The sequence below is a fragment of the Mirounga angustirostris genome, unplaced genomic scaffold, assembly GCF_029215605.1.
Source record: "Mirounga angustirostris isolate CCGP_5_RB_7025 unplaced genomic scaffold, mMirAng1.0.hap1 SCAF_4, whole genome shotgun sequence".
Classification (NCBI taxonomy): domain Eukaryota; kingdom Metazoa; phylum Chordata; class Mammalia; order Carnivora; family Phocidae; genus Mirounga; species Mirounga angustirostris.
The window spans coordinates 17,602,925-17,627,277 of NW_026991712.1; positions in this window are offsets into that span (position 1 = coordinate 17,602,925).

The following is a 24,353-nucleotide window of genomic DNA, read 5'->3' on the forward strand; positions in this document are numbered from 1 at the left end:
GAGGGTAATTGTGTCTACTACACAGGATTATCATGATGATTATGTTCCTGGTCTGTATAAATATTATGCTATCTATTTTCTTTCCTGAACCAGTGCTGAGGAAAGAGGGGAGAACCATGGTTAGAAGGAAAGAATGGGAAGGGTGGGCATGTAGGGGGTATGGAAGCAGGAGGGTATCTGAGCAGGGCAGAGACAATGTGAGCTACACTGGTATGGGATTCCATTTCGAAAGCTCAGGGTCAGGGAAGGGTTGAACGGAGAGGGGACCTGGGCCTAGGGAATGGCCAGAGCATACTATAGGGGTTGGAGTTAAGCTTCTGTGGTCTAGGGGCCGTGTCATGAGCCCAGGTTCATCCCAGCACCATCAAATAAACTACAGGCAGCAAGATTCACCTTTGACCTTGCCTGGTGTTGCTGGGGGCTGTTGCTCGGGTCTAGAGAAGAGAATGGGGATTTGAAGCTGACTGTGACAGACGTGGCCCTCATTTTGACTGTGACATGCAGCCAACAGGGCCAACAAGTCTATGTGTGTGTGTGTGTGTCAGGGAAAGGGGCAGTGGTGCCTCTCACTCAATGTCCTTGGGTGAGGCCAGAGAATGGAAGGGCATATGCTGATGGGGCCGAGGTTGACTTCTCCATGAGATGGCGCTCATAGCTTGTCTTTCTGTGTGCCTCTGTGCCTTTTTTTTTTTGGCTTTGATAAAAAATGCATACTGTAAATTGTATCCTGTTTTAGAATTCATGGAAACACGACTTGTCTTTACTAATCTAAAAAGCAGATTTCATGTATTTTCAAGATTCGCAGAGGAATATCTGTATTTCTGACAGTTAACTTCTTTTTTCTTCTGGGCTGTAGTGGCAAAGAGAGGTAGGATGCGTGTTATGATCTCCTCACTCAAACACCCCAGGATCCCCCCCCCCCCCCAAGAAGCTTACAGTCTAGCTAGAAGTGAAGATCCACCCTCTGTTCTGGTACAAGGTAAACTCTGAGATAAGAAGAAGATGGTATCTTTGGTTGAGGGAGGAAGAGGTTAATTCTGTTTGGAAGCTGCTTGAGTGAAGACTGGGACATCAGGGGGCCCCAAAGAAAGGATAATATTTATGGCGGAACATACTTTTTCTGAAGTCTGAAGTAGGAGCATCCCAAACAACCCAGGTTGTCCAGTGATAACAGTGTCCAAGGCAGACGTTTTCCTAAGAGCTCAATGAAAGAACTCGTTTGATGAGTCTAAACTGACATGGAACAAGGTGAGAGCGACAGAACTTTACAGAACACAGGAAGTGCCCTGTCTGCTGGAGAGAGAAGGGATCAGGTAAATACAAAAGCCAAGCTTTGGCAATTAGAAGGAAATAGTCTCTTTTGAAGTTATTTTGCACAAGAGTTGGCAAGAGGTGAAGTAAAAATGCACAGCTTGGGAATCAATAAATAATAGCGCATTTGTGTAATCCTTTATGGTTTAGAAAGCAGGATCACAATGTAGGAATTTTTGATACTTCTGTGTAGCAGATGAGGAAGCAGAGGCTTAGTGAAGTTAAGTGAATTACTTAAGATCACATAAGTAGTAAATGGCCAGATCCTGTTGAAGAATGGGTTCTGGAACAGTTTTGATGTAGTTTTAGCAACTTGTGAAACTAATCTTTCATCAGTAAACATTTATTGAGCAACTACTATGCAGATATTAGGTATCTGATAGTTTCTGATACAGTTTCTTTCATCTGGGAGCTCACAGCCTAGTGAATGGCTCTGAACTGGGGTGATTTTGGGGGGACATTTGGCAAGGTTTGGAGATATTTGTAGTGGTCATGACTGGCATTTGGTAGGTAGAGGCCAGGGATGCTGCTGTGCATCCTACAAAGCATGGAGCAAAGAGCTATGTGGCCTAAACTGTCAGTAGTGCTGAGGTTAACAAACCCTGTTCCAGGGCATTATTCATTTATTCTTTCATTTTATCACTTATTCTACAAACTTTGTGGGCACCTATAATGGACCAGACACTATTCTAAGCAGGGAGGGTATGATGGGGAAGAAGACAGAAAAAGCTGCTCTTCTTATGTCATTTATATATGGGTGTGGAGTGAAGGGTGGAGGGGAAGGAGGGTTGGACATTAATAAGGAAATGAGTTAGTAACAAGAAAAATATCAGGTGGTATTACTTGCTGTGTGGAAAGTTCAGACGCTGTGGTACAGTTATGTGTGACTTGCGGGTTGCATTAGAATGGGTCATCACAGAAAGCCTTTCTAAAACAGTCATTTAATGACTGAATTTGAATGACAAGAAGCCATCTGAGGAAAGCATGTGTCAGGCCAAGAGAACAGCAGGTGCAAAGGCCCTGAGATGGAAATGAAGTTGGGATGTTCTTTTGAGGAACAGAAGGAAGGCCAGGGTGTTGGGAGTGTGGAGGGAGAGGGAGGTAACACTGGGGAGGGTGGCAGGGGCTACATCCTATCAGGGCTTTGTTAGCCAAGATAAAGAATTTGGATTCCCTTCTAGAGCCTTCCATGTGGCTGTTCTCATGGGGAAAAATGATCAGGGTTATGAAGAAAAGGAAATAGAGTCTTGGGGACAAAGTGACTGAGGGAGATGTCACTCAAATTGATGGCCAGAGAAGGCTTCCCTGAGACCTGGATATTGAGAAGGAGATAGCTGTGGGAAGGTCTGGGGGACCTGGGGCTTGGGCTTATGGGCCAAATTGTGTCCCCCCCGCGCCCCGCTGCTGTTCGTATGTTGAAGCCCTATCTTCTGGTTCCTCGGAATGTGACTTTTTTTGGAGGTAGGGTTTTCAAACGGGATTAAGTTAACACAAAGCTAATAGAGTGAGCCCTAATCCAATCTGACTGGTGTCCTTGTAAGAGGGGAGACTTGGACACTCAAAGAGACACCACAGGTGCATGCTCACAGAGGGAAAACCATGTGTAGACACAGCAAGAAGGCGGCCATCTGCAAGCCAAGGAGAGAGCCCTCAGAAGAAACCATTGTACTGGCACCTCGATCGTGGACTTTGAGCGTCTAGAACTTGTCAGAAAATCAGGTCCTGTTGTTGAAACCACCCAGTCTGTGCATTTTTTATGGCAGCCCTCGCGACTAATACACCTGGAGTCTGATTTTCTTATCTGTTGCCTAGACGGTGCTTGTGGATCGTTCAGTTAAGTTTTTTCTGGTTCTAAGAGCCTTTGATTCAGAGAAATACATGAGCTCCTCCTCCGGGCTGCCTGCAGTCTGTGTAAGCCTTAGCTACATGTCCCTTAATCAGAGAATGACAGAATAGTTCTGGGGGAAATAGAGGAGCCCTAGGGAGGAGTTTGGAATTAGAGATGGATTTCCCATCAATTTCAAAGAGCTCTCAGGCTGGGAGGATTCACAGTCACTCTTCTCCCACAGGAAAGGGATTCAGAAGCCCAGATGAGGATCTATGGGATCACAATGGCACCAATGTCTCCCTTGAGAACAGGCAGAGTTCAGTGCCAGAGTTTCCAGAAAGGGGATGGAACTTCAGGAATTTTCCCCTTGGAAAGATTTTACCAGAGACTAGGGCCCCGTGGAGAACTTGGACCTCCCTCGGTGCTGGCCCCACACACCATTCCAAGCACTTCAGGGTGCCTGCCTTCTGTGCAAAGGAGCCTCTTTGGCTCATTTTGTCCTTTTTGGCTCTTATCTTGTCTCTGAGAAGGAAGGTTTGTGTATCTGACTCACTCAGGACTCAGGAACAGCATGGACAAAGCTTCTGCAGCTTTCACAGGGGCCCTGCTTGCCAGAACAAATCAGACCCAGTAAGCAGCTCCACTGTTCCCAAAGCAAGAGCACTTGAAGAATGGCGGTTACTATTTGAGCAATTACTTTTGTTTCTAACTCTTCCCTTACAAACTGATATACATCAGAACATATTGAAGGGGCAGACTGTGCCTTGCTGCCCAGCCTTTCATAGTTAACCATCTGTTCAAATATTATGAATTCAACAAATATTTACTAAGCAATTCACATTGCTTACAATTTTTGGAGGTTATGGGAGTGGGGAGGAGATGTAGGCACTGAATCAGTATTTGATGTGTGTGTGTGTGTGTGTGTGTGTATGCAGTATTTGAACAAAGTGGCCGACAGGGAGTAGTTGCTCATTAAATGGGTGCTAACTGGATGAATGAATGAATGAGGGAACAAATGAATGGACTGGACATTTTACACCTCAGATTGTGGTTCTGTCTCTGCCTCCATGTGATAACTTCCTCTGCCTCCTAGAATGTAGGCTTCCAGATAGCAGGGGATTTTGTTTCTAGTGTTCGGTGCTGCATCCCCAGCATCCAGAGACCTCTGAAGACATCACTCCAGCAATCCAGGTAAGAGGTGATCATTCTGGGCAAGCAGAGGACACAGAGAGATATTTAAGAGGCAGGAAAGACCACACATGGTAAACTGATCTATTGTGGGGGTCAAGAGAAGAAAGTTTAGGGAATCTCTAAGGGCTCTGCCTCTCTATGGATAGGGTGCCAATAACAAAGACAATGAGGAGAGAGGGAGGACCACTGGCCAGCTACAAAGACATAGATAGTGGGAGTTTATGAGGGAAGTCAGTGTCACTAATACTAATTTGGCATTGTTAGCATAAGGTGCCAGTTGAAGCCTGAGAAAGAGGAGCTGAGGCCTGAAGATAGAACCTTGGGGAAATTAGCGACATCTAAATGAGGTGGAAGACTGGACATCAGGAGACAATCTGAGAAAAATGAGAGTGATACCTCCTAAAATCAGATTGTGTCACCTCATTATGCTGAAGGCAGCCTGGGTCCCACAGAATAAAAGCCTCGAGTCATTAGCATGTGTACTTGTATGTAGTAGGTGCTCAGGAAAATGGTGTTGAATTGTTAAGTGAATTTTTGGATACACTTCCATAAGGCATTACTAGGAGAAGATCAGGCATCTGTTTTATGTATTACCTCTGAGTTGCAGGTCACTAATGGAATTAGACCACCTTGGGTAGCATGATACAGAAGCGTTAGTCCTTCAGATTTGAATAAAAAAAGGAGAGATATTGAGAATCCAATACTGTCTGTTAACTGGACCAAGGCATTCCAGTAGGTCAGCAGGCTCTGGGATTTGGCAGCAATTCTGTGAATTTGGAGACTCAAAGAATTTACCAACCCCCTGAGAGCCATTTTTGCAGACTGTGAGAATTTTAGCTCATCTTGTCTGATGCATCTGGCCACAAGTGGCCTGAAGAAGCTGACGTCAATATACACCATTTAAGTATTATTTTTGTCATCTCGCCATACAGTTTAAACTAATATTTATTGACCTCCACCATGTTCCAGATGCCTGTGTCAGGCATTTCAAATAAAATCTCTCATAATGCCAAATACCCATTTTACAGACAAGAAAACCGAGGCTGAGGGAGGTCAAATAAGCTCAAGGTCACGTAACTCATATAGCACATTTGGGATTTAACCTCAGATTCTCTGACTCTATGTTCAATTTTTTGTTTGTTTTCTGGCCTATAAAATAGAAGTAATAATGTCTGTCTTGATCAACTTCCAGGGTTTCAGGGAGGATTATATGAGATTGTGTCAAGAAGAGTTCTTATTTAGATAGCATTAAAATCAGTGATTTTAGCTGGAGTTTGTTTTTAATGCCTTCACCTGAAGTCTTGAGACACGTGGAGCTTTCTGGCATCCTAGGATGCTGGTGGGGAAGTATATTTGGTGGGGAGTGTGGGGCTGCCCACCTTTACCTCTCACATTCCATCTGGGAGGAATGCATCTCACCTGCCAAGATGCAGGCTATGTGCTGCCCAGTGTCCTCACTGCTAAAAATCTGATGAAAATAAGGGCTCCCATTTAGTGAATGCCCATAGGCCTGCTGCTTTTCCCATATTATTTAAAAAAATTAATTAATTTGTATAATTACTAATGAGTACTTGGTAAAAATACATTTCCATTTTTTAATTACAACTTTTACAGTGTGACCCTGATATTATTTTAAATCCTGCAGTAAGATAGGTTTTATTTTCTTTTTATCAGAGAAGACAGTGAGGTTCGGAAACTTGCCCAAGGCAACACAGGTGATGAGGAACAAGTCAGCTCTTGAATCCAAGTGTATCTGATTCTAAAGAGGAAGATCACCCTATCTCGTTATTATTCTTTATTCTAATGGTTTATGGATGTGGTTCTGGGTAATTCCTTTCCCTTGATGTATTATCATGACTTAGGATCTTTCAAAGAAATCAGTGTCCTTCCTTAGGTGAAAACTCTGGTTTGCCAATTGTTTTATATATATTTTATTTATTTTTTAATTAAAATTTTTAAAGATTTATTTATCAGAGAGAGAGAGTGTGCACACGTGGGGGCAGGGGGAGAGGGGCAGAAGGAGAGAATCTTCAGGCAGACTCCCTGCTGAGCAAGGAGCCAGATGTGAAGCTCGATTTCATGACCCGTGAGATCATGACCCATTAAATCACAACCTGAGATGAAACCAAGAGTCGGAGGCTCAACTGAGTCACCATGTGCCCCTGTTTTATATACATTTTAAAACACAGTTATAGCTGGTGTGGCTCGGGAGTTAATTTAATTCTGTATGTGTTGGCTGTGCTTATAATTTGAACATGGGTTGAACAAAAGCATTTAATGTTAGGAAATTAAATTGATGACAAGTCATTGTATCTTATCTTCCTCTGCTTTGAGCTCCTTAAGTTAGACATTTAAACATGAAACAGGCAGATGGACCTTGGGTGGAGTGGCCCAGGACATAGGCCAGGGCTTGGCAAACTGTGGCCCACCGCCTGCTGCCTGTTCTTACATTGTCCTCAAGAGCTAAAGTGGTTTTTACATTTTCAAATGGTTGGAAAAAAATTAGGGATATTTGTTTCTCTTTTGTTATGTACGTATCCCCATAATATCATGGTTTTGCTTGTGGGCCCATAAAACCTAAAATATTCACTGTCTTCGTACAGAAAAGATTGCTAACTCTTGACATAGGCCTTTTCCTCTCTGAGGTGAAGAAGGAAGGACACGGTATCTCCTTTATCTCTGTAATATTTTATATTCTTTTTCTTTAGTTTCAATATTACAGATATTCCTGAGCAGAGCTTTGTGCAGAAGCTATAGGGAAATGGAAGTAGATCAGGCCAGTCACTCACTGGGGCCTTGGACTCCATGGCTTTGCCTCTTTCAGAGGAAGAGGGTTTTGTTCTGGAAGGAAAAGAAAATATTTCAGGGGCAACAATTCTGCAGTGAGCAGAGCAGACTCATTTGTGAGTACCTGGCTTCTAATCACAGGCCCACCATGAGCCTTGCCTGAGCTGGGCTCCATTATTGCACAAATGTCTGAAGAAAGTTTCGATTTTGTCGGGAAAAGAAAGACTTCCTATTTTTTACCCGGCAGAGAAATTAATGGGGGAAAGAAGTTCTGCTTTCTACATCAAGAATGAAAGGGAGTCATTTGAACAGGCTTCAGGCAAGAATTAGCACTAACTGGGAGCTTGGCTGCTAGCTGGGCTTTGTGGCTTCCTGCTTTATTAAAGCATTCCAGCCAACTCCTCCTGGCAGTCTGTCTTCTTCTGAAGGCTCAGATGTTTGACGCTGGACAGTGGGATGAGAGCTCAAAGGGAATATGCCTGGACATGAGCTCCTTCAGATCTCTGCTTCCAGCCCGAGTCAGGAGGCAAGAGCCTAATCGTGAGCCGGCAGAGCAATGGCTGGCTTCCTCCAGCAGGCAGGCAGGCAGAGAGACCCCGGTGCTGTGTGCTGTTGGTATCCATGAACCCCACAGGCTGTCTTCTCCCTTGTAGAGATACAAGGTTGAATTTTTTCAGAGCAGTTTTGGAATATCAAGTGCATTCAGGCCCTTGCCTTTCTCTTCTTTGTTGGTTCCGGGTCCTCCTCCCGTGGGACCCTACTCTTGTCTCCAGGCTGCCTTCCAGTGGTTACCTTCACAGTCCTGCCTTGCCTTTTCTGCCCCAGGGTTCCTCTGTGTCCCTCCTCTGCCACTGCACTGGACTCCTGGCATTTAGCCCCACTTGTTAAATTACCTGGAAAGGCAAGATGGGAATGTTGGGAATTCTTTTGCTTCCCTTTACTTCCCAGGTATTGAAATTCATAAGACAACACATTTGTCCCCACAGATGCCCTCTTAATACATCTAGGAATAAACAGCTTCAGTTTGGGTGTCCTGGGCTGCTCCAAACTGAGGATACAAAAACCAAGTCTCAATAGTGGCAGGGACAGTACTTTTTTCTGGCTCTGACTTGCCTGGTCAAGTGGAACCTCCAGGTCCCCTGAGAATTGCCCGTTTCTGGGAAGCTTGGTTCAGGCTTTGCATTCTTGAGATGATGTCCCCAGCCTAGGCCTCTGAGGCTAAGTTGCTTTACCACTGAAGCCACTGCTGGGTCAGCCCGAAGCTGCACAGCCCGCTGAGCCTGCTGGACCATAGCCGGGGTGCAGAAGCCTTGTGTCCCCCGCAGAGTGAGGACACTCTTCACCCTTGAGCCACTCACCGTCACTTCTGTCTCAATGTCGGGCAGCCACATGTTGGACCCAAGTTGTTTGCCTAACTGTCTTGCTAGAGATGGTGAATCTCTTTCCAGGAGTTTCTCTGTCCCTCACAAAATAGACTCAGAGCTGCCTCCCCGCAACCCCATCCTCTGGGCCTATCCAGACCTATAAGAAGAGAAGAGCGTAGGCTCGGTCTAGAACCCCTGCTATACACCTGACTCTGTCTTTTGACTTGCTATGTGAAATGGACTGCCAGACCCACCTCTGCATGGTCCTGGGATGATGATCCACGATCAGCAAGCTCAATTCATGTCCCTGATACGATGCCCTACAAGGCACATTTCCGTGATAACCACTGTGTCTCCAAGACCAGAGGGTTCTCCTGAGAAACAAAACAAATAGGATACATAGATAAGAGATTTATAATCAGGACTTTGCTCATGTGATTATAGAGGCAGTGAATCCAAAAATCCGCAGTGTGGGCCAGCCAGCTGGTAGACTGGAGACACCAGCCAGGCACAGTGCCGGGCATTGGGACTGCAGTGGCCAATAAGGGTTTAGTCCTTGACCTCAAGGAATTTCCAGTCTGGTGTAGGCAATCATATTACCCTTTAGGATTTATAAAGGGCATCCACAGAGAGGCCCTCATTTGAGTTTTACATTGATTCTCTTCACTTGGTATCATTTTGATGTTCATTTTAGACATGAGGCAGTGGAGGCCTGGAGAGAGTAGTTTTCCTTGTATTATATAGCTAATAGGTAGCGGAACAGGGACTCAAATGCTGCTTCTTAAAATTTGAGAGCCCACACGCTTGGGTCACACATACAGTTAATGAGTTAGGAAGAAAGCAAATAAAATTTAGGATTTGATAGATCTCTTATTAAGTTGTACTGTGACTGTATACAACATTGTAATTTTTCTCGTACCTGTCCCCCTTACTCTCTAGTCTATCAGCAGGGACTGGTCTTACTAATTTTTAAGTCCTCAGAGATAAGCAGAATGCCCAGGACATAGTAGGTGCTCAGGAACAGTTGTTGAATAAAGTGTTTCTAAGGGTCCTTTGTGAGCCAGATTCATTCTGAATTTAATTGAGTGGGAAACCAGTCCAGGAGGGAGGTTTGGGAGTCCAGGTGGAAGCTGTCAGATGAGAGGCAGTGCTGGGGATGAGGTGAGGATCAGGCTTGGGAGGGTTGGGGTGGGGGCAGGGAGGTGCCCCATGGTGAGCTTTGATATTCAATAATCTGGGCTTTGATTTCCATGCATGAGGTTCAATTGCTGTCTTTGTATACGGATTCATCAGAAGGAGGGGAGGCTTTTTCCAGTGAGTTTTTAAATGAAATCTGTATGGTGGGGATAGAAGTTAGGTCCACAGTTCCGGCTCCCTTACCTGGACAAATTTCAGAGGAGATTCAGGCAGAAGTCAGGGGTCGTCAAAGCAGAAACCTGCCTGTGATTACTAGTGCCAGTTTGCAAGCTGGAAGGATATGTGCTGGCAAGCACTGGGGGCCAGGGGCGGAGGGGGGAGGTTTCTTTCCTTTGAGTTCCTTCCAGATCTTGTCAAGGTAGTCCGTGGCCAGGAGCCTAGTGACAGCGGGACTGTGGGGGTGGGGTGGGGAGGAAAATGTACTCAGTCTCCTCCTAGGAAAGCTTTTGTGACTGTTGGAAATGTGGAGAACTGTCAAAATGACATGACAGACCTAGCTACGTAAATTGGGAAAATTGAGCCATTGCTGCTTCTGTTCTATGACAACATAAAGTTGTAAATTGTCTTCAGCAGAGAAAATGAAAAGAAAGAAAATTCATGAGCACCATGCTATGGAGACAGATGCCACGTATTCAAGAAATCAGAGTTGCGTGCTCCCCACCCCTCCCCTCTGTGCCCACCCTCACCGCCTTAGACATCCATGCCAATGACCCCAAGGATTTAAAGAGGGACGTAGCTGCCTTATTAGGTCAAACAACAGCTTTCCCTCTGTGCATTTATGACTGCTCAAGTATATTCTGTGGATCCATGACATTGATGCCAGTAAGATGGTAGCCCTTCACATTTGGTCACTATGCGGTTAATTTATCATTGCACATAAAGCCAAGGCAAATCTTGTTGGGGATCTTAATTTATTCAGTATCACTTACCATGCTGATCAAATACAGAGGATAATGGCAGGAACATTTGAAGGGGATTCAAGTCATACATGTGTTATTAATTAGCCGTGTGACTTTGAACAATAAATACGTCATGCTGGACATTTATTTCTCCATACTGGGGTGGATTGATGAGGCAAGACTGAAGGCAAGCAGGCCAGCTAGGAGTCCTTACCATAGTTCAGTTAGTTAAGGGCGGTATTCAGGCTGGTGGTGAGACAGGCCTGGGTTTGAATTCTGGTTCAGCTGTCTGCAAACTCTGTGGCCTTGCTAAGTTATGTAAGCTCTTTGAGGCTAAGGTTCTTGATCTCTGCAATAGGAGTGACGGTCATCACCCTAACCAGCTGGGCACACAGGGCTCCCACTAGCAAGGGATAAGGTGCTGAATGTAGAGTGTCAAGGGTGTGAACATCAAATGGTAACTGCTGCCTAGCAAGGCAGCCCTCGGGCTTTTGAATTGCCCACAGAACACCAAGCTCAAGAGGTGCTTACCACAGGCCATTTCACAATAGCTTATAATTAAAAATATGTCTTAGATGCTTCCATAAAAAAAAAGAATGGGAGGCAGCACTTTTAGTGTAGTCTTGGAGTTTCCAACTGAATAGCAAATCAAACCCAGGTCTTCTACCCAAGTGCTCTCTCTTCTTCCCGAACCACCAATTTCCTGGGTACAGGGTTATCTTGGAGATTCTAGGAGAGGTTTAGTTCAGTGGGAGATGGGAGGGGGCTAGAGAGAGAACTGGTTGGATTTGTGTGATGAAGGGCCTCAGTTTAGATTTGTGACTGTCCTTCCAAATGAGCTAATAGAGGCAGGCACACTGACAAGAATGGAAGAAGGCCTCCTCAGGTAACTGTCAATGTGCCACCTTGCTTTGGCAATTCTTCACTTTTTAATATTCTCAGATCTTAAAAATATGGCAATATCTGGGGCCTCCTTGGATTTCCAGTAGGGTCTGGGCTTAGATATGCATGCCTGTGGAGCTTCCAGGTGCCATTCATCTAGCTCAGACCTACAAAGCTAATGGGGCCTGGCCACTTGGGAGGCAAATCTGTGCCTAATCCCTAAGGCTGTGGATGTTTAAATGAAATTGCCCATCCCGGGGCACCTGGGTGGCTCAGTCGTTGGGCATCTGCCTTCGGCTTGGGTCATGATCCCGGAGTCCTGGGATTGAGCCCCGCATCAGGCTCCCTGCTTGGCGGGAAGCCTGCTTCTCCTTCTCCCATCCCCCCTGCTTGTGTTCCCTCTCTCGCTGTGTCTCTCTCTGTCAAATAGATAAAATCTTTAAAAAAAAAAAAAAAAGGAAGAAAGAAATTGTTCCTCCCCCTTGCTTGGCTAGGACTTGAGCTGAAACATTAATTATGCAGCGGGACCAGAGAGAAGACTTGGGGATATGTGGGGGAGGGGTGTTCCTCCTCAGAGCCACAGAGCCATATGGGGAGGAGGCTTATGGAAGTAGCCAGCTGGGCACTCTCCTACTAGGAAAGCTTTAAACAGAGAGGTGGCATCTGGAGGAGGGAGGTGATCTCCAGGTTGTGCCATTTGTTGGGACCAGTGTACTTCTTATGACCCAAATCCTGGAAGTGTTGCAGGCAGGCAAGCTGATTAATTATTTCCCTGGGGTCTCTCTAACAGAGGATAGAAATGATGCTTGGTGGGCGTGAAAGAGAGGCCAAACCTTTCAACTAGTAGGGAATTTGTTTCCTGCCTAACTGCAGCCACATGTGAAGGTATAGAAAACATATGTGCCTCTGATAAAAGATCACATTTAAAGACTAGAAAGAAACCAGTACAACAACGTCCTGTTTCTCATCAAACACCAAATTCTGTGTTTCCAAATGCTCTGTGTTACTAGAGGGTGTTTAGAAGCATTCCACCAGGGCTGGGCTCCATTCCATCGGTACCTTTGACGTGTTTCTATTACCCACTGTCGCTATTCAGTGAAATCGGTCATTTATCATGGTGGTTCCCAAGCCTGGTAGCCTCTGTGGTCCACTGAATCAGAATCCATGGGAGTAGCCCCTGGAAACTGGACTTTTTCATTAGTCCTCTGACTGATTCTTATGTAGCAAGGCCTTGAACCTCTCTGTGAAATGAGAGATGGACAGCTACAAGTTTGGAGAGAACAAATAAGGGACTGTGCTGAGTTTCTGGTAGCACAGAGTGTCATGTGAATTTTATCTATATATATCTCTCTGTATATTTAGAGATATATAGATATTACATATCTATATATAATAGAAAAAAACTCATAAGTTTTTCCTTACATACAAGTAAGGAAAGGAATGGGGAAGTGAACAGATAATGGTAAGGAGGAATAAGAGGCATTCATAAGAGCTGAGGGTCATTATAGGAGCAATAAACCCACCAAGAGTAGTAAGCCTTTGAAATAATAAACCACTAGTAGACATCCATCTCTATTAGTAGAATCATCATTTATTTAATCTCCCAAGCTACAAACCTTAGACGTGTCTGCAACTTCTTCTTTGCTCCTCTTTTCTCCTTCCATTCTGGGTGATCACCAAATCTTGTTCATGGATTGTGTTGCTCACATCCATGGTTGCTTAGCTCAAAGCCAGTCCTTCCTCCTCCCCTATTAACAGACTCCAAGGTTTACTTGAGAATTAAGAAGAAAGAGCCCAGCTGGACGATTGCAGTAGCTTCTTCAGTGGTCTTTTGGTCAACAGACTCTCTTCCTTTCATTCACCTTCTACCATGATTTGGGAATGATTGTCCTCTAAAAATTCTAGTAAACTTATTTCTCTGCCTAGGAAAAATCTCTCTCTCTCTATTTGTTGCCAACAGGATAAAATATAAACTCCTTAGTATGATTCTCAATATGGTTTTGAAGTCCTTTTCCAAAGTCATCTCTGTAGCAAATTAAAGATGGTGGCAAATTCTTTGATATTCATCCCATAGAGACGTGAGGTCTGTATGCTCTCTTTTTGTGTCTGGGTGGATTTTGTGACTACTTTTGCCAATATAATCTGGTGGAGGTGGCCCTTTGCCTGTTTCTGGCCCAGGCATTAAGAAGATGTCAGCTTCCATTTCCCATCCCTTAGGGTATTTTATTATTTCTTTTTCAGGGTACTCTGAGATGCTGTGTAAGTAGTCCAACTACCCTGAGAGGCTAGGCATAGATGTTCTGTTGGTGATTTCAGTGGTGCCTACTTTTTTTTTATCCACCCTCACCAAAATACCAGATATCTGAGTGAAGTCATGTGGGCTAATAGATAAGACCAGTATCAATGAGTGACCTTAACTGATGTCTTTTGGAGCATAAGAATCTCCCAGCTGATTTCTGCCCCAATTCCTGAACCACAGAACTGTCAGATATAGTAAAAATAATTGTTGTTTTAAGGCTTTAAGTTTTGGGGGTAATTTGTTGCGCAGCAACAGAGAACAGTCTCCTATCAATCTTCCCAGGCAACCCACCCCCTAGTTACGTGGCACTATCATCAGTTTCCAAACACATTAAAACTCTCATGCCAAGAGTGCCCTTCTTCATCTTCCTTGCTTGGCAAACTCCTGCTCATTCTTCAGATGCAGGTCCTTTCTGAAGTCATGAATGAGCAAATGACTGAAAGAAATCCTTTCTGCTCCACCCTATCTTGCCACAGGTTCTTGACAAGGACCTTTCTAAAAGCAACATGGCACTGCAGTTACTTAAGTGTTCAGCTTCTTTAGTAGTCTGATAATTCCTGGAGGGGAGGAATTGTGTCTTCTTCAGCTTGGCATATCCAGTGCTAAGCAGAGTGCCGGGCACACAACCACTGTTTGTTGAATGAAGGGAGGCCCCAATAAGCCAATAAAACCATGGAAAGCATTTTGGTCTCTGTATATTTTAAAGGTTCACTCATGCCTTACTGGCTTCTACCAGTTAGAGTCACACATAAAATAGAAAAACAAACTATTGGCTCTTTTGGTCTTTTGTGAAATCCCGAGTCTTTGGCAGCCTGAAGAGTTAGATTGGCCTGTCAGTATGTTGGAAGATAATAGCCCAACCACCTAGAAGATGGAAGCATTGGTGAAATGTAAGTCTGGTGGTTTGAAGGTGGTGCATTGACATTTTTTGAGGTTTAAAGAGGCAATAGGATTAATAAGAAGAGCTTTGGCATGGGAGGAGGGATTGTTGCTGGCCCTCAGTTCTGTCACTGAGGGATTTGGCCAGTTTGCTTTATCTCTTCGGGTCTTGATTTCCTCTTGTGGAAAGGGGCATTGGGTCAGATGACATGTCAGTTATCTTCCAGCCCTGACATTCTGTAAACCCGGCACTCACCTGGACTACGTCACTTGTATTATCTACATGGGATAGCTGAATCCTGCATCTCTACATCCTCATCCCTTTGCTGACTCCTGAACCCTCTGTGCATTGGTGGCCCTCGTGGGGAATCACATCCTTTAGAGAATCTTCCCAGGGTAGAAGTGTCTGTGTGGGTTTAGATCAGCTCTGCAGACCACGGTTGCCCCTATTCACGGATTGATTTTCCTATAGAGTATTCAAAGTGTTCTTTATAGAATACCTCCAATTCCCTCATCTCTCCCAAGCAGTACCTCCCACACTAGCTTGCCAAGGAGTCTGAAATGCTAGCTTGAATTTTTCCCTTAAGGCATTGAAGGCTCAGTTCAGATGCAAACATAATTAAAACATTAGCAGCCATTAAAACCTTATTTGAATGAGCTTATCACATCAGCTCCCTCACTCTGATATCTCTAGAGCTTTTCTATCTATTATCCCATCTAAATCTGCACAAGAATTCATTTCACAGATATAGGAATTTAGCAGGGGGAAAATCCAAGTATCCAGTCCAGTTTCCTGATTCCTAATCCCACTATACTCTTTCCAAAAATATCACACTGCTTTTCCAAGCAGGGTCCTAAGGAAATGATAGTAAGGACAGCCATATTTTGATGGAAGGAAGAAAAGAAATGGGAGGAAAGTCCCCCTACTCCCTAAACCAACTCCAGAGCTTGGAAAATTGCTTAGAATAGCAACAAGCAGGACCAGCATGAAGACACGGTGATCTAGAAGACCTATTTGGCCAGTGTGGTATCATGGACTGGAATCTGAATAAGAATATTTGGCAGTGTGACTTTAAGGAAATAATTTAACTTCTCTAAGCCAAGTTTCCTCCATGTTGAAAAGAGGGATTATAACACCCACCTTGTAATTATTGTGAAGGTGAAAAAACTGACGTGACCAATACTCAGAAATTGTTACTTTCTATTACTACTAATATCAATATTAATATTACTGTAACTGTTGGCTGACCCCCCCCCACCAATCAATATGATGGTTTATTTCCTAAAGGCAAGTAGACAGGATGCTTAACTTGAAGAATGTCTTAATTTGTCGGGATGCATTATTTCACTCAGATTTGGGTCCGATCTTTGCAGAGGTACATTCTTGGTATCTAGTAATGTCTTCTATTTATTTCATTGAGTATTGATAATGAGAGCTATTATTTTACTGAAGGCTCACAAATTAATAAACAATAAAATTATTGCTGCCAACCATAAGCTGGGAAATGCACCTGTAGAAAGAAAATAGATAGTGTCTAAGTGGGGGCCTATGAATACCAGGTATTGGGGGTAGGTTAGGAGGAGGACAGATCATGCTATTTTTATAGCTTACTTTAGTACTACTTGACTTTTAAACTTCTATGTGCATGTTTTATTTTCTTAGAAATAAAACATTTATTAAAAAAAAAAGAACAAGAGAAAAGGTGAGCTGCCACATGCTGTCCCTCTCTATTCAGAGTAGGCGTGGGTTTGCAGTGAAGCCAGTGGAGATTAAGTTTCTCAACTCTCATCTGCCAAAGCCTGGAGGGGCCCCGCAATGTTTGCTTGCCGTCAATTTTAATAAAATTTGCAAAATTAAGGTATTTGAACTCAAGTGGATTAAGACCATTTTCTTTTTCCACTCTCATCCCCCCCTTTGTCACATTTCCCCCCATAGGACATTGCTTGAGGGGTCTCAGGCATTGTTGGGGTCCAGATAAGGGGAAACTGAGTTGGAGTCACCTCTGGCCTCTGCTCACTGGGATCCATTTATGTAGCTCTCAGCCACTTCTGTGTGTGCTGTTGTTTTTACTGGCTGTCCTACCGTGGAGGTGGCCTCCAGTAATACCTTGTCCTCTGGTCTGACTCACCAGGTGTTCTGACTCAAAATTCAGGGGCAGAGGTAGCCTCACAATTGAACTTGTCCTGGGCTTTCTGGCACAGGAGCTTTGTAAGGGTATCTATATTTATTTTTTATTTTTTAATTTTTTTAAAGATTTTATTTATTTTTTGACAGAGAGACAGCGAGAGAGGGAACAGAAGCAGGGGGAGTGGGAGAGGGAGAGGCAGGCTTCCCGCCAAGCAAGGAGCCTGATGCGGGGCTCGATCCCAGGACCCTGGGATCATGACCTGAGCCAAAGGCAGATGCTTAACGACTGAGCCACTCAGGTGCCCAATTTATCTGTATTTAGTCACTGCATAAGAAAACTTGAAAGCTTGAAATCTTGCAACTCATATGCAAAATAAACTTAATAGAGGTTTCCTCAGATTTCATCGCAATCCTAAAATGTACAGAATATTACTAGTCTCGAGTTGTGAAGCTGAAGGAACTTTTCTAAATTATCAATAAAAATACACTTTTCAGTCAGCATGCTAGATGGAAGACTGAGTTATCTTTCTGTTCCCCATATTGATAATACTGTGAAATAGAGGCAGTCAAATGTATGTAGCTAAAAAGCTTAGGAAAAAAAAACCTGTTATAGATATACGCCACGCAATTAATTAAAGATAGCATGCTTGTTTTTCAGTGGATTTTGTGAAGTTTGTGGTATTAGCTTTTGAAAACTTGCTCTTTACTGTGATTTCTTTTCTCATGCTAATTAAATATTTTTGTACCCAATTTTGTATAATAATTTTGCATTCTTTTTCTTAAATGGTCTCTCCAGTTTTTATTAAGTTTTCAGTTCCCCCAAACCTGATCTGCCTCTAGTGGAGAACTGGTTGTTTTTCCTGTGTAAAATATTGTAGGGATTAGGAAAATGTGCGTCTGCCTAGCAGGGGCTGACTAGTGCGAATGGCGAGGAAAAAGTCTCTGGGGACCAGGAACGCTTATTGTGGGTCTTAAAGACATAGGCTGAAGACTTTTGTTGTGAGAGTCACATAAAGGAAAATTAGTTCTTTTAAAGTATCCAATTTAGAGGCATTTAGTACATTCACACTGTCTAGTTCCAAAACATTGTCATCACTCCAGAGGAGACCTGTGTCCATTAAGCATGTGCTTCCTGTTCCCCTTCCCCCAACTCCCCCCACCCAGCCCCTAGCAACCATCAATCTACAGTCTGTCTCTCTGGATTTACCTATTCTGGGTATTTCATTTAAATGGAATCACACAATATGTGGTCTTTTTAATTTGGTTTCTTTCGCTTAGCATAATGTTTTCAAGCTTCATCCACATTGTAGTATTATCAATATTCATTCCTTTTTTTTTTTTTTTTTTAAAGATTTGAGACAGAGAGAGAGCACACACACACAGGCAGGGGGAGCAACAGAGGGAGAGGGAGAAGCAGGCTCCTTGTTGTGCAGGGAACCTGATGTGGGGCTTGATCCCAGGACCCTGGGATCATCACCTGCGCTGAAGGCAGATGCCTAACCGACTGAGCCACCCAGGCGCCCCAATTACTTCATTCCTTTTATATGATATCTTGGAATATGTATGTGCATGTGCATGCATGTGCATGTATGTATATTTCAGTAGCGCTCACTTGGAAACTATTTTCTAACTCAGCGTAGTTGAAAACATTTATTGAGAGCCTATCATGTACCGGGCACTGAGCTAGGCCCTGTTCTATTTTCTTTATAACTACAGTTTTTGGATGAGCAGGAATGAAACTAGGGGTTCTCCCTCATATCCAGGAGCCTGTGCCAAACCTCGTGAACCCTAACACCGTGAGCTCAGCCTTACATCCCACTCTAGCTCTCTATGGGATTTTTTCCTCCAGGAACTTTTGTTGTCCTTTTACCAGTATTTGTGGGGAGGGTGAGGGGAAGAGGTGGCTAGGGGAGAATGTACAATTTACATCAGGATAACTACCCAGAGTTGAATTGACCTAGGAAAAGAAGGCAATAACATATACATTTCAGGACAGCATTTGGAATTCCCTCTGACTCACTGCCAGGATATCTTCCTGTTGGAGGGGTGGCGAAGGGGCTCACATGGGCAGCCACAGAGCCAGGCACCATGCTGCTGTCCTCTCCTTGTATTAACTTTAATGATCTCTGCAAGTGAGCTTGGGATCTGTTAAGGCAGTGCATGAATACATTAATATATGGTATCATGGACTGAAAGCTTGTGTCCCCTCCAGAACTCCTATGTTGAAGCCCTACTTCCAATATGTCAGGTGGGGCCTTTGGAAGGTAAGTAATTAGGTTTAGAGAAGGTCATGAAGGTAGAGTCCCCACGAGAGGATCAGTATCCTTATAAGAAGAGGAAGAGACACCAGTTTCTCCTCTTGCTCATGTGAGCACACAGCAAGAAGGCAGCCACCTGCAAGCCAGAAAGAGAGCCTTCACCAAGAAGCAAATGTGCCAGCACCTTGATCTTGGATGTCCTAGCCTCCAGAACTGTGAGAAATCAGTGTCATCCAGTCTTTTGTTATGGCACCCCCCGAGCTGACTAAGACATAGGGTAAGCAACACGTAGTGAATTGATACCACTCTCATCTGCTCTTGGATTTTCCATCTGTCTGCCTTTCTGTGCACACCACCCGGGAGGTACCTCTGAGGCTGGTGAGCCAGTGGGAATCAGAATCCAATGTGAACTATGACCTTCCAGGCTCTTCTTGCATCTGCCTATGTCAATTGGTTTTTCCCATGGCAGAGAAATAACCAGTCTGCTGACCAGCCAACCCTTGTGTGTTGAGCTGTCTTGGTGAGCTGAGTCCTGTGCTTGGCACTAGCCCGGCTTCGTTTAAGTAATCCTCACAAGTACTCCAGAGAAGAGGGATTATTATCATCTCCATGAAAGACAATGAAATCAACACTCAGGAAAGCGAATGAGTCCCCAAGAGCTCACAATTAGCAAGCAACAGAGCTGGAATTCAAGCCCAAGGCAGCCTCCTTGCAAGTATGATGTTCTTGATTTATAGCCTAGCTAGGGAACACAGCTTGCCCCGGAACTGCCAGGGGTTAAAAGAAAATATTCTTTTGATTTTGGAATCCTCAGGCCCAAAGTTGTTACTGCATTTTGTATGCGAGGGAGTTTTTAATTTTTCTTTTAAATTTGGGAGGCATTTCCTCATACAAGAAACAATAAAATTTGGATTTAAGCATCAATTAATGCACTGAGACAAGGAACCCCAAAGTACAGCTGGAGAGCGGGAAAGCTTGCCAGGCGAGGCATTCATCTTGGAAGTAATCGTGTATTTTATTTGGCTTTGACTTTTTGGAATGAGATCTTTGGAAAAAGGGCTTTTAACTTTTACATCACTTTCAATTCAGTGGTGTGGATTAGGCCTTTGCGTGAGCCGTGGTGGGGACATTTATCTCAATAGAAAATGGAGAGTTGATGAACCATAAATTCTCCCACTCAGCACCCTAGGTTGGGTTTTCCTTTCTCACAGCTCAGATGGGAGCTTCCCCTTCTTGACTATAGTCAATCAGGCTGCAGCCAGCAGGGGCCTGGAGAGGCTCCAGGAGATCTTGAACCAAGCCCAGGAGGGAGCACCAGCTCTTCCTACTGGGAAAATGTTGCGTATTTCCTGCTCTGTCAGGTACTGTCTTTCTGCCCTGCTTGGGCAAGTTATGCGAAGGGAACGTTTACTGAGTCCCCCACCCTCCTGGGTCAGCCTCATATGGCAGATCTATGAAGCTGTGTGGAGCATTCTGGATCCTCTTAAATTGTGCACTCATTCTGGACCCCGTGTTTTCCCCCAAAGGTTTGCGGCCGGCTCTGTGCAAACTGGTATGACTCCCCAGTAGCTCCTTGTTGGAGTTTTCATCTCTCCTGGAATATTTTTTTCCCTCCCTGCCTTTAGGTATCCAGCATCCTTCTGCTTACTCTCCTATTTGCTCTTATACTTATTCTCCCCTTAGCAAATTATACTGTGCCAAAAAATTCTTCATTCAAATTGAAATAGATCAAGTTTAAACCAAGTTTGCCAAAAAAATTCTATAATCTGGACTCTGCCTAACAGCTTTGGTCTTGATATAACAGCCATGCCATACTCTGGAGAGCTTGAATTGAACATTGAGTGAGTCATTCTCTTGACCCTGTCACCTCAGGGCCTTTGCACATGCTCTTCCTTCTGCCTAAAATGATTTTTCAAGCCCTCCATCACTTTTGCCTGGCTATCACTCGATTTAGTGTTCATGGATGTCCATTCCTCAAAGAAAACTTGTTCTGACCCTCCAAGCCTAGGCTGAGAGCTCATTGCTCTCTGCCGCTCCCACTCAGATTTCCTGTTTTCTTGTAAGTCTCCCTTACTAAACTGGGAGCTCCTCAAGAGGACGGATTGCAACCCTTGACCTCACAGTCATCCATTAAATGTTTTTGAATAAATGAATAAGAATGATACACAAGTAACCACTATTTTTGTTTCTTTCACAAATCTGCACTTCAACAGGCTGAACTCTAAGGTGGCTTTGAGATCAATAAAGGAAATTTAGATTTTCCTAGTTTGTATTCAACTCCTTGGTGAGGTGGTGGCTTCAGAGATGAGACTCTGGTCTCCAGGACCCAAGGGCACCAGAATGCATTTCACTTCAGAAAGTTCAAGTTTGATGTGACTGACCAAACCAAGAAAATCGATGCAAAAATTTGGGGTGGAGAGTGTGGATAGTAAAGATGTTTCGAAGGGTATGCAGAATGCATATAGGACTCTTTCTACTGCATTTGCTGCCACGGAGGTGGGCGCAGACCCAGCACCCCTGCAACAGTGGCCGCAGGGCAACCCAGCTTATTCATTACTGTCTGTCAGAGGATGTGCAGCTCTGCCAGTGACGGCCTTTTCTGTCTCCCATGTCTTACAGGGTGTTTGCTCGGGAGAAGCTGTGTCACATGGGACATCCTAGCTGCAAGGGGGTTTGGGAAATTAAGCCTTTAGCTGTATAGCTGGGTACATGGGAGGGTGCCATACATGGGGGCTGGAGGACCGAGTGGTCAGTTAGTAATATCTGTCCTAATATGATGTGAAAAATCCAACTGAGGATGTGAAATTTAGTATAATTGTCTTTAAGCTAGCCCCAACTTCCTATTTATAAAATAGTAGTTATTATTCAGTGTGATCCTATATTAATTAGAAAATGTGTGTATATATGTGTTCGCATAAACATTGACAAAAGTGTACTTGTTTAAACATCTCAGGTTAGATCATGAAGGCTGGCCTGTGTTTGAGTATTGATGAAACCAATGACCAGACTTGGCTGGGTTCCTTTTACTTCATTCTACTGCCTGGATTGCAGGCTGGTGGTCCAAAGCACATGATTGAGATCCAGGACACGTGATGGTGTAAGGAGATGTGTCTCCTAGGGAACTCTTTAGTTCCTCAAACAGAGCAAGGGCCTTGGTCTGGTCAGAGGATTCCAGAACCACTTTACATCATCTTTTAAAGGCAGGGAGGACTGGGGACAGGCTAGCCCACTTTACCTAGACCTAATGTTTCAGGTTCTGAATTTCTTGCTACATCACAGTTATATAACTAAAGGCTGTATACTTTATTTCTTGTTCTTGCTATGCTCTTGGGCCTCCCTGAGTTTTGAGTACAATAGTCCTACCATGACGTCCTGCTATAAACACTGATGTTCTCAAGTGGAATATGAAGGGAGGAGGGAGAGACCATTATTGTCCAGTTAGAAATTACAGATGAACTTTTCAAACTACCTAGGATAATATTCATATAATCATAAAACTTCCATCTTTAGCTTTCCCAAATGATACAGTTTTAAATAGTTAATGGTAGAGAATTTCAACAAAATAACCTACTGGGCTATTTTTTTGCCAGGCTCCCTGCCCAGTGAGGAGCCTGCTTTTTGAGAGAGACAGAGTGAGCAATCATGAGCAGGAGGGGCAGAGGGAAAAGAAGAGAGAATCTCAAACAGATTCCATACTGAGCACGGAGCCCGACACAGGGCTCGATCCCAGGACCCTGAGATCATGACCTGAGCTGAAACCAAGAATGGGACGCTTAGCTGATGTGGCCTCCCAGGTGCTCCTACTGGACTATTAACAGTTTTAGAGCAAATGGGTGAATCTCAGATACCAGAATCATTAGGTTTGGATGAGATAGGAGGTAGAGGAGAAAATTCAAGGTCATTGGCTATATGAAATATTAAATTCACATTCACTGAAATGATGAGTGATAAGAGGAGCTGATCTGAGAAGGGAAGAACATTCAAGAGGCAGCTCAATGTGACTACTCCTCTTTTAAGACCATTTGGTGTGCTGGCCAAGACCTTGAGTTCTGGGCTGGGCCAGCAGGCTTCAAGTCTTGTTCATCACTCATTAGTCTTAAGGCCTTGGAAAATTTACTTAACCTCAATGTGCCTTATCTTTAGGGTTATAATAATAGTGTTTTCTTCAAAGGGTCATGATGAGGACTAGATGAGGTAAATTGTGTAAAAGTGCTTTGTCCAAAATCTGGTACACATAAATATTCCATATATACTAGGTGTAATTGTTAACTGTAATAAGGCCTTTGGCATGGGAAGAAATTTTGTGCCAGGGTCAGGGGCATGGTACAGATGTCTGGTCCTTGGAGAAAATAGATGCCTAGCACTTAAAAGACCAAGTTGAAGAAACACACAAAAAATCCACAATTGGTTGCAATGGCTGAAGAAGATACTCCAAGGACCATGGTTTTTTTGGAGGAACTTAATGAATCATACAGTCATTTTTTTCTAAATGGATTTGAGGCATAAAATAGAGGGCCTTTGTACTATATGTTTGATAAAACTGAAATCTGACATTAAGACAAAAGAAAAGAGGAAGGATGTAAGTTACAAAGTGAAATAGCTGTGATTGAATTTCAACGTTATATTGGACAATGTCTCAAGGCAAATGGAATGCCTTACCTATTTTCAGTTGAGTTTTTATGGATTGAGGGTATAGTGGAAGGGGGTGAAGAAGGCAAGTAGGACAGAAGACTGTTCTGCCATGGCTAAGGAAGCAGGAAAAGCTTGTAAGATAAGGAGGGGTGGTTAGTAGAAGAGGTACAGGCCAGATTAGTAAATTGAGTGATGCTAATGTGAAAAGTGATTTTAAATTTAATGATTTTAGCTGAATGTTTTCTAAGACTGTGTGACAGTAGTGATGAAGTCTTATCCTCTCCTTGCCCTAATTGCCTTCCTCACCACAAATGTTCATCTTCCTTATCATGGTCTGACCTATCCATCCAAAAAATCCATCCATCCATCCATCCATCCATCCATCCATCCATCCATCCATCCTGTGTTTAGTCTCCAAGTAAAATAGAGAATGCACAGAAGGATGGTGCAGCATATGTGCCAAAACCAGCATATGGTTCCTTGCAGGGCCATTGGGAGTCACCCTTTTGATGTCAGATGAACTCTGCTTTGGGAAACTTGTTTTCCACTCGAATAAGCAACTCTTCCTGCCTTTCATCAGCTCCTTCCTATAATAGGTGTGATTAACAAAAGTGTGATGACTGATGGAATAAATACATTTGATTGAAGAATGAACACTTACATGATTAATCCCCTTCCAAGGCCTTTTCCCCAGACCC